This window comes from Bufo gargarizans, chromosome 2, assembly GCF_014858855.1.
Source record: "Bufo gargarizans isolate SCDJY-AF-19 chromosome 2, ASM1485885v1, whole genome shotgun sequence".
Classification (NCBI taxonomy): Eukaryota; Metazoa; Chordata; class Amphibia; order Anura; family Bufonidae; genus Bufo; species Bufo gargarizans.
This window is the reverse complement of record NC_058081.1, coordinates 484,984,999-484,998,425: the sequence shown is the minus strand read 5'-3', so window position 1 is coordinate 484,998,425 and position 13,427 is coordinate 484,984,999. Positions and strand designations below refer to the sequence as shown.

Genomic DNA, 13,427 nt, shown 5'->3' with positions numbered 1-13,427 from the left:
ATAGATGTTTTCCTAAACTTCAGACTGAACTCCGCTTCGAAAACTTCACTTTGCTCAACACTACCCAAATCTATAGGTCTACTGCTACGTCTGTTATACAAAATTACTCTTTGGATCTGTGTATGCCTCCACTTCTTCTGTCTCTTATGTAAGCCTCTCTGAAGCAGTGTCTGCCAACCTTTGATTCAACCACTAGTGACAGACTAGTGAAAGGTATTAGAAAATTATTATGGGATTAAGACAGAGAATATTAATTTGATCTCAGGAAACATGTTGGTTCGTTGTCCTGGGTGGATAGTTCAAGAAACGCAGCTGCGAGGAACGTGCTGAACAATGACAAGATTTGTGCTGTAAATGTTACAAACTGACTGTGACCCTCAAATGAATTATCGTCACTAATTAAGAGATTATCTTGTGATGATCATTTTAAGCTACAGAAATCGAGTTGATTGTAATATACAATACATCCAGTGTGGTAAAAAGACCTGAGTGTGTGCCACATGATGTGTACTGCTACTGAACATAAAAAGATGAAGGGTGAACAACCATGGTCTTGATGCACAAGGGAATAGATATCATATACCGCACTATCCACTAGCTAAGGCTAGTCTTTTATCCATACTATGGAACCTCCCTTTTTATATTTAGATATAAGAAAATTTATATTGAGCTATGAGATAGAAAGATAGATGGAAAGATAGACAGATAGATAGACTCTTTGAGAGCTGCATCATTTTTTGATCACTCATTTTGTTTTTTAATTATCCATTTGGCCTATTGCCTATGATCTGGGAGGGATTCTGACAGTGCTGCTGTGTTTCCTGTTAGATAGATAGATAGATAGACTATTATTTGTCTCCAGTCTTGTTTTACATAATAAAATCCTGTAAACTTGCATGACGTCATGATCAGGAAGGAGTCCTATGTGCACAAAAGTGTGATGGAGGAGCTGAAACACATCATAAATGACAGTGAAGTCACAAAAGAAGATGATGCCCTCTGGCCCCCTCCTGACAGAGTTGGACGACTGGAGCTGGATATTGTGATCGGCGAAGAGCACATTTCTTTCACAACTTCAAAAATCGTCTTTCTTATAAATGTAAACCGGTCCAAAGACCCCAAGAGACTAAGAGTTTTCTATTAACTGGTTCAGGACCTGAAATGTCTGGTCTCCAGTTTCATTGGTCTTCACTTTAAGATTAAGCCCATCTAAGTCTTGGGAAGGCAGATGCACATTGTGATGTATTTAGATTAAGTGTTTCTCCGACGCTGGTTGTATGTATGATATATTTTGTTTTTATAGATCTGACTCATTTATATAAATTATAAAAACTTTCCTTATTATATAATCCTCAGTGTTCAGAAATGGCTTAAAAATCTTAAGAAAGTTGTGAAATGGTTCATCATTTCACAACTTTGGCAGTAGTTTACTACTGATTGCAGCGAGCCCAGGAGAGGATATGATTGGTTGTAACAATAATGGAGGTGGTAGTTATTAACCTGATACTCACCTGGGCCTGGCAAGGACACAACTTTTCTTCCCAACCCTACTGTGAAACAAATATGTGTTTGGACATTACATACATCACTGCAAAATATACAGTATAATACAGCACCACATACCTCATCCATCCAGTGGCATCTCCTGTGATGTAGACTTTCCTCAACGTCTTCATTCAGAGATAAGACTGCCATAATGGCCCCTCTGTATAATATATAATGGTCCCCCTGTAAAATTATTATACAAAGTATATAATGGCCCCTCTGTATAATATATAATGGCCCCCTGTATAATTATTATATATAATGGTCCCTCTGTATAATATATAATGGCCCCCTGTATAATTATAATATATAATGGCCCCTCTGTATAATATATAATGGCCCCTCTGTATAATATATAATGGCCCCTCTTTATAATATATAATGGCCCCTCTGTATAATATATAATGGCCCCCATTCTTTCCCCCACCTTCATAGTGCCAACACAGTACTTACATAAAAATAAAAAAAATACTCCCTTCTCTTCATCTTCTCTTGTAGCCTTTGCTTGGGCATCCCGACGCAGGCGGTCAGATACACATCACCGTGCCCTCCTGCACCGCATCATCTCGCGAGACCTGCCACAGGAGGTCACGATGATGTAATCGCGATCTCCTGCTTCATAGGCTTCAGGCCTAGCCTGAAGCTTATGATGCAGAACGGAGCAGATGGTAGCCATAGGCTTCCATCACCCTCATTATACTGCCTTCTGCCTGGCGCCCCCTATAATTTGGTGCGAGGGGCAACGGCTCCCCTGGACCCCACAACGATACGATACTGACTATCTGAGGTATTTGCTGCACTCTTAAAACATGGTCTCAAGGTAAAGCCATCCAAGTGCCACTTATTGCAGTCTGAGGTACACTATCTAGAGAATTTGGTTATCCCTGACCCCAATAAAATGGCTGCAGTTAAAAATTGGCCCACACCTACTAATATCTATGAGGTGAAGAAATTTGTAGACTTTGCTGGATATTATAGCGTATTTATTCGGGGCTTTACTAAGATTGCCGCCTCTTTGCAGGACTTGTTAAAAGGCCAGCCTAATAAAAAAAGGTTAAAAAAAGACAGCTATTGTATGGACTGATGCTCATGAAAATGCTTTTAATGATCTGAAATGTAAACTTACTGAAGCACCTATTCTTCTTAGACAGACTATACTAAACCTTTTAGACTGTATATTGACGCATGTAAAAAGGGCTTGGGAGCAGTGTTGGGTCAAGTGCAGGACCAACACAAACGAGTCATTGCATACTCCAGTTAGGCCTACTGAGAGGGATGTAATTACAGCTCTTTTAAGGTAGAATTGTTCACCTTGGTCTGGGCAGTTACAGAGAAAATTAGGTAATACTTGACCACTACTGAATTTGTGACCTATATAGACAACAATCAAATGGCTCATCATCAAAATCCCATCCATCCAGAAGCAGCCAGAATGGATTGTACCCAATTACAACGTGGAAACAGAGTGCTACAGGAACTAAGGACCGTGCTACAAACTGGTAAAGAGCTTTACACCACTTCAGAAACAGCTGACCCTGAGGTACTCAAACTGTTAAAACAGGGGAAACTCTTTTTTTATATGAAGGGTCAGCTCAAACGTCTCACTATAGAACTTCTGACTGTATTAAACTGTGCCATTTTGGGTGCCAAAAAAAGAGTCACAAATCACAGAGATTTTTTGGGGTAGGAATGCGAGACAACATAGAAAAATGGTGTTGTGAATGTACTATCTGTGCCATCAGTAGGGATGACCAGCTCACACAAAAAGCACCACTGCACCCAATTGAAAGTCATAGGGCATTTGAACTGGTTGAATTGGACTATATTAAATTAGGACCCAGCCAAAATGAGTATGTGTATGCTCTGACAATCATTATAGCAATGGTGATACCAGAAAAAGACTTATCAGGATATAACCACTATTGACGTGTTAGAAAAGAGGTTTATTGAGGTCCACAGACCACCAGAAAAGATTCTGACTGACCAGGGCTCAGCATTTGAGTCACAGTTATTCCAAGAATAACACATTTTACATCTATTGTATATCTAAAAAAAATACATACGACTGCCTATCATCCACAATTAGTGTTTAGCGAATCGAGCTTTGAATTATAGTTCCAAAGTCAATTTGCTCAAAACTTCATTTTAATGCTGTATGGAGACCTGTCTCCGTACAGATTTAAAATGTATGGCCTCTGGTAAGGTGATATTTGTTATCGCGAGACTTGGGTGAATAACTTCGGTATTCAATTTTTAAACTTGAAAACCGTTTTAAAACAGGAACCCGAAGTCTGCTTCGGTACCATCTGGTACCTCTATACCAAAGCTGACTTCTGATTCAAGTTTTAAAATGGTTTTCAAGTTCTGAAATCAAAGTCTGAAGTTATTCACCGAAGTCCCACAAGACAGCATTCAAACAAAATTTTTAGCTAATCGACTTCAGATCTATGATCTAAATCTCGATTTGCTCAACACTACCCACAATGCAACGGTTTATCGCCAGAGTGTAAGAAAGCAAAATGGCCGACATGGCCGACATGGGTATCTAAATTGACTTGCTATATAACCATACACCGCACTGTTCAATACAAACAAACGCCCTATACATTAAAGTTGGTTGCCAGCAGATAGTGTTGAGAGAATTGAAGCATCCGAAGTGGAATGCAATCTGAAGTTTAGGAAAAATTTGTTTCGCAACAAATTCGAATTGCCTTGCGCTTTATAGTAATGAATCGTTTCTTTTCCTAAAATGGCGGCTACACGTGTTACAACGTTAAAGTAAGAAGTCCGGCAATATGGGATTATCTATAATGCCGTGCAGACAGCCAATCAGCAACCAATCCTGTGCGGTCTCCACTACTTCACTGTGAGCTGAACATAGGTAGAGAGTTGACAAGTGCTAGGGACAGTGTTACAAAAAGATTTTTATTGTGTAATATTGGATAGGGACAGTGTAGGGATATAGTAGGGAGAGTTTTTACACACTGTAGGGAGGGCATAGGTAGACTGCAGAGACAGTGCTAAAACTGAAAGGATCCATAGAAGACAGCACAGTTTGGATCAATCCCTATATAGGGCACAGAGCTATCTAATTAAACAGTGTCCTCCTTGTTTAATATACAGGCAATTCTATTAGGCCTTGATTCTCAAATTGAGGTTAATAAGCTGTCTAATTTTACTGTTATTGGGGTGTCCACCTTGTTTAATAGATAAGCAATTCTATTACGCCTTGATTTTCAAATTGGGGTGAATAAGCTGCCTAGTTCTACTGTTCTACTTGTTTAAAGGGTAACTGTCATTTAAAAAAAAATATAATTGGATTGGTCTGACTATGTTTACCTTAGTTCCCTAGTTAATACTTTTGTATAGGTATTGAATTATCTAGTAATTGCAGCATGTTCTTTCCTCCCCCAGGCATTTCATTGGTTCTGTTAAAACAGTGTTGCTAATTGTCCTCCGTCTCCTATCTTCTATATACAGAAGACGGAGGACGTAGTAGTGGGCAGTCCCAAAGGCTGCGTGTGCGCTCCCGTCGGACCGGGATAGCTCCGAAAATAAATTAGAATATTCGCGATCAACTACTCAGGAGGAGTGTTTAAGTCTGGAGAAAGTCGATTGGTTGGGGTGAGGCTGCACGTTACCAAGATGAGACTAATGAATTCTGGGTAGTTAGGGAGGGAGGTCTTAGCCTCAGGGTAAGGGCATCGGCGGCCATCTTAAGAAGATAGTCAGAAATAATTCTTGTAAAGCGTTGCTATGGACGGAATCTTATTAAACAAGCGGTGTGTGTACACAATAATTAGTGATTATGGATTATATCACCACAGCAGCAACAACATATATGAACATTGAATTTTGAGTGAAAATATGACAGTTATCCTTTAATAGATAAGCAATTCTATAACACTTTGATTCTCAAACTGGGGTGAATACGTTTTCTAATTTTACTGCTATTGGGGTGTTCACCTTGTTTAATAGATAAGCAATTCTATTAAGCTTTGATTATCAAATTGGGGTTAATAAGCTTTCTAATTTTACTGTTTTTGGGGTGTCCACCTTGTTTAATAGATTATTCATTCAATTAGGCCTTGATTCTCTAATTGGGGTGAATAAGCTGTTTAGCGCTGCTGCTATTGGGGTGTTCGCTTTGTTTAATAGATATGCTATTCTATTTTGCCTTGATTCTGAAATCGGGGTGAATAATCTGTCTAATTTTGCTGTTATTGGGGTGTCCACCTTGTTTAATAGATAAACAATTTTATTATGTCTTGATTCTCAAATTGAGGTAAATAAGCTTTCTATTGTTTCTGTTATTGGTGTGTTCACCTTGTTTGATAGATAAACAATTACATTAGGCCTTGATTCCCAAATTGGGGTGAATAAGCTATCTAATTTTACTGTTATTGGGGTGTCCACCTTGTTTAATAGATAAGCAATTCTATTACACCTTGATTCTCAAATTGGGGTGAATAACCTGTCTTGTTCTTTACATATACAGTTGGTGTTACGGTACAGTATGTCCAACAGACAGTTGCCAGGGCCCTCCATAGGAACGGGCAGTGTCAAAAATGTTTCTGTTGCCGGCAGAAGTAGGACAAAAAAAGTAGGGGTAGTAGCAGCAGCCACAGCAACAGGCCAGAGCTGCCACTGTCATCCAGCGGTTTTTGACTACCAATCTCGCTATCCTGGAATGGTTGACTCAGTCTTCAGCATCGTCTCAACTAATCTCAGACACCCACAGTCAGGAGTTGGTGGGTTGGCATGGCCCAGGACCAAGCTCTGTGCCCTCACCTGTTCTGAACCTGCCTCTTTCCTTTGCTGCTCCTTCTGCCAGGCAAGTAATGTATGCTGTCAGCTCTGCTTCGCTTTTCAGTGAGGGATATATTATTTAGGACAGTCAGCAGCTACTGTCCAGCCCAGATTTGGAGGAGAGGTCCGCTGCTTCCTCATGTAAGTGTGGAAGTAGCAACAATGACAGTCGCATGGGAGCTGGTGTTGCATGCAGTTAGGGATGCGGCCATGAGACTGGTGAGGGTGACATAAGTGACAAGCAGACAGTTGTGGATGATGTAGCCAATCACATGTGGGAGCCCGGTGAAGAGGAGGCTTATTCATTATCATCAAGGGGTGAGGGTGGTAGCTTGCCCATAAGAAAGTGGCAGAGTGTTTCAAGTATCAGCGGATGTGTGCCACTGACTGGCTATACTCTGGAGGGGTGTGTCTAAGCAACTACCTGGTTTTCACTAGAGCCTCAGATGGTGAGGATAGACTCGAGCCATTAGGGTAGTTGCCAGGAGTTACTCCAGAGCAGTCCCAAAGTCAGAGGCAGCTGGTCTGGGCGGACCAGAAGATACCTGAGTAGGTACCAGCAGTACAGCGTAGTCAGGCAGGCATGGTCGTTACCTGGAGCAACAGTGCAGGATCAAGGATGAAGCAGAGGCATAGTCAGACAAGCAAGGGGTCAGGGCAGGTGGCACAGGTCAGGCAATCTGGTTCGGCAATAGGAGAGTCAATGCAAGGCAGAGAACAGGTGAGAAGCAGAGTCCAGGAACGAAGCGTAAATCAAGAGCACACGTGAGTATCAGAAACTTAGCAAACACAAGGACCTTGACACTGAGGCATCTTGGGAAGGGGGCTGAGCCACTGAAATACCTGCAGGAGAGCCAGGGTTCGTCAGCGAGGTCATCTGACCTAACCAACACAGCCCACAGAGTGATGCGCTCCGCCCTTAAAGCAGTGAAACATGAAACCAGCAGAACACAGACTGTGTCCAGGGCTGAAGGGATGCTGTAGAGCAGAATCCTCAGAAGCAATAGCAGAAGCCCGACAGAGCCCAGTGTCACGGGTGAAGTTTGCAGATAGCTGGAACTTATGAATAAACAAGCGACTGGCTTGATCCCAAACTAAGGAGCTTATAGGTGAGCCCTATAAAACCCTAAGAGCTCTCCCTGACTGCTATGCACATGCAAGGGTCTCGATGGTAGACGATTGCATGCCCACGTACCTAAGTCTGTGTGACACCTGAAAACCCTATAATAGTGAGGGGACACGACCACCGGCTCCCTGCACTTAATACGGACGGAGGCAGGGTCACCTAGAATCAAGCCAGCAAGGAAACACAATAAAGTAAAGGACTTATCTGAGTAAACAGCAGAAGCAGCCTCCAGCAGTGAACACTTCATCCAGGAAGTAGTATAAACCGCAAAGTGAGGCAGTATGGGAGGGAATATAAAGGAAGACGATTAGTCTAAATAAGTGACACCTGGCAGAAGGAAAGGAGATGAGAAAGTGAAACCAAAACAAAGAACATCATACAAGAGGTAGAGAAGAACGTCTAGAATGTCTAGAACCGGCTAGCCGGTTGTTGGTTCTTGGTTGAGCTTCTGGCGCTGCCTTTGCTCCACATGAAGTTAAGTGTCATCTTTCCTATTGTATTTTGTTTGTTGTATTCCTCTATCTGTTGCATCCAGGCCTGAGGGAGACTCCTGTTCATCCTTCTGGTGGAGGAAAAGGTCGTCTAAAGTCCTGTCACTATACCAGTGCCCTACAGGGTGTGTTAGGGCTCTAGGTTCCTGTGTATGAACTTTCCTACCATCAAGGTCCGTTCATACTGATAGTTAGTCAGGACTTAGATTAGGGTTGTTCTAGGAGGTGACCTTTGTAGCTGGCCATCTAGGACCTGTCCTAGGTTGCTAGTATAGCTTATATGTGTATACAGCTAGACCTGCTAATAGCCTTAATACAGATCCTATGTTTATGTGTTAAAGACAAAAGCAGAGTTATTTACTGTGACATCATGTTTTGGATGTCATCTGATGTCATTTGTGTTCACAGAAGCAGAAAAAGATAATATGCCTTTAAGTTTCATTTTGTATTGTAAAGTAAGCTCAGTGACACATCAGAAACAACAGAAAGTATAGTGTTAATCTGTTGTTGCTGGACAGAAGTCTAGACCAATCACAGCCAGCTTCTCACAAAGCAAGAGTTTTCACCAATCACAGCCAGCCTCACACACAGCCTGTCTTGGAATTCCCCCAGCTCCTGCTACTAGAATCATTATTCACCAGAGACAGGAGCTGAAGAGACATTCACTCCACTGTGAGCTGAGTTTTATGGGAACAAGAGGCCAAAATAGGTAGTTAAAACAGTTATTTAATGTTCATATTGTTAGTATTGTGTTTAGAACTGTATACTGAACTAGATATATATGGCCTTTGGGAGGGGTCCACCCCCCTCTGCTGGACTGGCCAATGACTCACAAAACCATTTAGAGTTCATAGCTCCAGTCCAGAAGGTCACAGGGAGATGGTTCTGGGACAAACTGATCTGCCTGGGTTCCTGCTACAACTAGAGTCCAAACATACTACAGTTGGTTTCTGTGGGGAGATATGTATATCTCCCTTTCCGGGCATCCCACCTTCAAACAAACACCATAGGCACCATATAAATGAAGTAGGCGGCACAGGCACGTGACGTCAGTGAGTTACGGATGGCCGCCCGCCCTGCTCTGCCTGCTACAGGACATTTAATAAGTAGTACAGATGAGGCTGGGGATCGGAACTTCAGTGAAAGCTATTATTATAAAATGTTTAGGCATTAAGGAAGTTAGTGAGTGGCGGGGCTGGAGTACAGTGACCGCACCAGCCCTGCCGCATTTGCATGACACCGGCCCCTCCTCCCTCCCCCATCCAGCTCATACATCGCTGTCTGCGATGCTGCAACATCGCAGACTGCAATGTAAAATGGCAGCATTCGCCCCATAATACGCAAGGGCATTTTCCCCCCACTTTTGGGGGGAAAAGTGCGTCTTATGGGGCGAAAAATACGGTACTCTTTTTTTGTGGTGGAAAAGGGGTATGGGAATACACTACAGTAGATTAAAGGGCTTCTGTCAGCCCACTAAACCGTTTTTTTTTTTTTGGTTAATAATAATCCCTACACTGCGAGCTCCCTATATATAAGCTAAATATTAATTTTGGTTCTGTAGATTTTGTTAAAAAGCTATTTTTATAATATGTAAATTACCTTGCTACCAGCAAGTAGGGCGGCTACTTGCTGGTAGCATCCGCATCCTCCTCTCATAATGACGCCCCCTCCGCTGTGTGATTGACAGGGCCAGGGAACGGGATCGTTCTCTGCTGGCCCTGTTTGAATCCAAAATATCGCGCCTGCGCCGTACCTATCTTTAATCGGTGCAGGCGCACTGAGAGGCGGCCGCTCTCTCGGCCGCTCCATCCTTAATGCGCCTGCGCCGATGACGTCACATCTACACCCGGCGCAGGCGCATTGAGGATGGAGCGGCCGAGAGAGCGGCCGCCTCTCAGTGCGCCTGCACCGATTAAAGACAGGTACGGCGCAGGCGCGATATTTTGAATTCAAACAGGGCCAGCAGAGAACGATCCCGTTCCCTGGCCCTGTCAATCACACAGCGGAGAGGGCGTCATTATGAGAGGAGGATGCGGCTGCTACCAGCAAGTAGCCGCCCTACTTGCTGGTAGCAAGGTAATTTACATATTATAAAAATAGCTTTTTAACAAAATCTACAGAACCAAAATGAATATTTAGCTTATGTATAGGGAGCTCGCAGTGTAGGGATTATTATTAACCAAAAAAAAATAAACGGTTTAGTGGGCTGACAGAAGCCCTTTAAGTACATTATAAATGCTCAGCATTCCTCTGGTGGAGTTGAGAAGTCAGGGGCTATCCAGGCCGCACTTTAAGGTGAGGTTGCTGGCGGGGTGTCATAAAAGTGTCCCATGCCTTGAAGAGTGTTGCCCTGCCTTTGTTTGAACTGATGTGTGTTCCCCTTGTCTCCCTCGGTTGCCTAAGGAACAAGGTGTTGAAGCTCAGATCACTCAATTCATGGATTACACTGCATTAACAGCAATTAATGTTTTCACTAATATTCTTCTCTGCCCCTGACACACAGAAGGTATTGCTGAACAGATGTCACAAGTCACTGCAGACACCTTCTATATAGCAAAAGAATAGCTATTTCGCAAAGTATAAAAAATAAATAAATTACTTTGCACAATTAAATTGCTGCCGCCACACACAATAGTCCTTAAAAGGACTTTTGGGTCTTTGAAACGTTATTCACTTGAATATATCGCAATCACAATCTCCCTACACTATCTGTCCCTTCCTAAGCACAGCTTTCCCTGACTCGCAATGAGCCGAACCCACGTGATCGGGTGCTATATAGCAACCAATGACGCATTCCGGCCAGCCATTCACTGTAATGCTAGTAGACAACACAGCACCTGACATTACAGTGATGGCAGTACTTACCTGCACGATTAGAGTTTTTGGGTAGAATTGCTGGATGCTTCACTCTGCTAGGTAACAATGCATTTTCCAGTCTCCCTTCCACCTTCAGTATACCATCCTGCAGAACAAGATCAAGCTTGCACAATGGGTGGTTGTTTGGAAGCCTTTTAGGTTCTTGACTAAGACTCTTCACTGTAGAATCTCTGTTGAATGAGTCTTATGACTTTCTTCAGCTTTCATTCTTTCTTCTACATTCAACAATTCCTTCTTTCTGATTCCTTTTGCCAAACATTGAATTCGAGCTACTACATATATGACCGTATTCCATTTTGAACATCTGGCTAGTCTTTCAAGTATGTTATCTTGACACTTGGCTGCAGTGCTCAATGTTTGTACAACTTTTACTTCTGGATCACCCATAGACAATTCTGTGAACCTTTTACTGGACATGGTTTCCTTTTCTTAAAGGAACTCTGGGCCTGTGAACTATTTTGAATTTTTCAATTCTGTTACATTCAGGCCTCTTGAAGCATGATCTGCTGGGTTATGCTTTGTGCCAATGTGATGCCAATGTTCTGGATTTGTTATTTCACACATTTTCTCAACTCTGTTGTCGACAAAGATATGGAATCTTCAAGCTTTGTTGTTTATGTATCCTAGGACAACTTGTGAGTCTGTCCAAAAATCTATTTTTAACTCCAATTCTTCTCTCTTGCTTACTGATGCTAAAACAACAGTTGCTGTCAGTTCAAGTCTTGGTATTGTCTGAATACTGGTGGGTGCAACTCTGGCCTTTCCCATAACCAGGGAACAGTGTATCTTTTCTTCTCCTATCACTCTGATGTAGGAGCACTTACCATAACCATAACTACTGGCATCTCAAGAGTGGTGAAGTTCTATTTTCTTGTACTTCAAGAAATCATGAGGTACAAAACATCTGGGCATTCCAACCTCTCTCAAATTTTGCAAGTCTCTTATCCAACTGTCTTACCTTGGCCTCAAATTTTCAGGTATAGTCTCGTCCCATCCCAACTTCTGTCTATATAATTCTTGTAGTATTTATTTTGCTCTGGGGATTACTGGGGCCAAGAATCCCAATGGATCAAATATAGAAGCCACTGCGGAATGAATGGTACGTCTAGTTGCAACTTTCTCTTCAATTTATACTTTAAAGAAGAACTTGTCATTCTCTACATTCCATCCCAATCCAAGTACGTTCTGAACTGGAAGATGATCATAATTGAGATCTACATTCTTCATTGTTGATGCATGTTCAGAGTCACTGATGGACTCCAGTACCTCTCTGCTGTTTGAGATTAATTTATGAAGGCGCAGGTTTCCTCTTGCGCATAACTCTTGGCTTTCTTTCACTAGTTTGATTGCAGATTCTGTGGAATCTAGACTTATAAGACCATTATCTACATAAAAGTTTTTCTTCAGAAAATTTGCTGCTGACAGGCAATCCTTTTTATTCTGATTGGCCAGGTACTTTATACCATAATTGGCACAACCTGGAGATGATACTGCTCCAAACAAGTGTAATTTCATTCTGTATTCTGCTGGCTCTGAATCTGTATTGCCGTCTTCCCACCATTGAAACCTCAGGAAGTCTCTATCTTCATTCTTCACATGAAACTGGTGGAACATCTTTTCAACGGCACACATGACCACTACAGGATACTTTCTGAATCTACAGAGTACTCCAGGCAGAGTGCTTGTAAGATCTTTAGTAGATGATCATTCAATGCAACACCATCGTACTTTGCTGAGCAATCAACTACTACTCTAATCTTATCTGGTTTGTTTGAGTGGTAAACAACTTGATGTGGGATGTACCACACTTATCCTTCTTTAGGTGGATTAGTAACTTTCTCTGCATGTCCTTCTTCGAGGATGCCATACATGAATTTCAAATAATCGTTCTTGAGTTTGGGATCTCTTTCCATCTTTTTCTTCAAACATTTCAATCTTGCTAGGTCAAGATTTCTGTTATTTGGCAGACGAGGGATAAACTCTGTTGTCTTCTTGGGATAAACTCTTTTCCTTAGAACTTATGTATGCAAAGTCGGATTCAAGGATCTTGATTACTTTTGCTGGACTTACAGTTGGTAAGTCTTGGACAGATATTCGATGACACAATCCTGTCACCTGTCTTGAGTTTGCGATCTGCTGTTTTCTTCTAACAACACCCTATCCTAGATCAGTTTGAACAGCAAAGGTTCACTCTTTCCTCCTGTGATTACCTTTTGTGGTACCAAGGCTTCAGGACAATCTTAACCTATCAACTGTCCAACAGCAAACTCCTTCAGTTGGGACATTTCATGAGATATGACAGATAAAGCCAGGTCCATAAATATTGGGACAACACAATTCTAAAACTTTTGGCTCTATACACCACCACAGTGGATTTGAAATGAAACAAACAAGGTGTGCTTTAACTGCAGACTGTCAGCTTTAATTTGAGGGTATTTATATCCAAATCAGGTGAACAGTGTAGGAATTACAACAGTTTGCATATGTGCCCACTTGTTAAGGGACCAAAGGTAATGGGACATAATAATAATCATAAATCAAACTTTAACTTTTTAATACTTGTTTGCAAATCCTTTGCA

General features: G+C 41.9%; 1 pseudogene; it reads left to right on the top strand.

Moving 5' to 3' along the window:
- The first annotated feature begins 904 nt into the window (after nucleotides 1-904).
- LOC122926489 lies at nucleotides 905-1,213 on the top strand (annotated as a pseudogene).
- The last annotated feature ends 12,214 nt before the right edge of the window (nucleotides 1,214-13,427 follow it).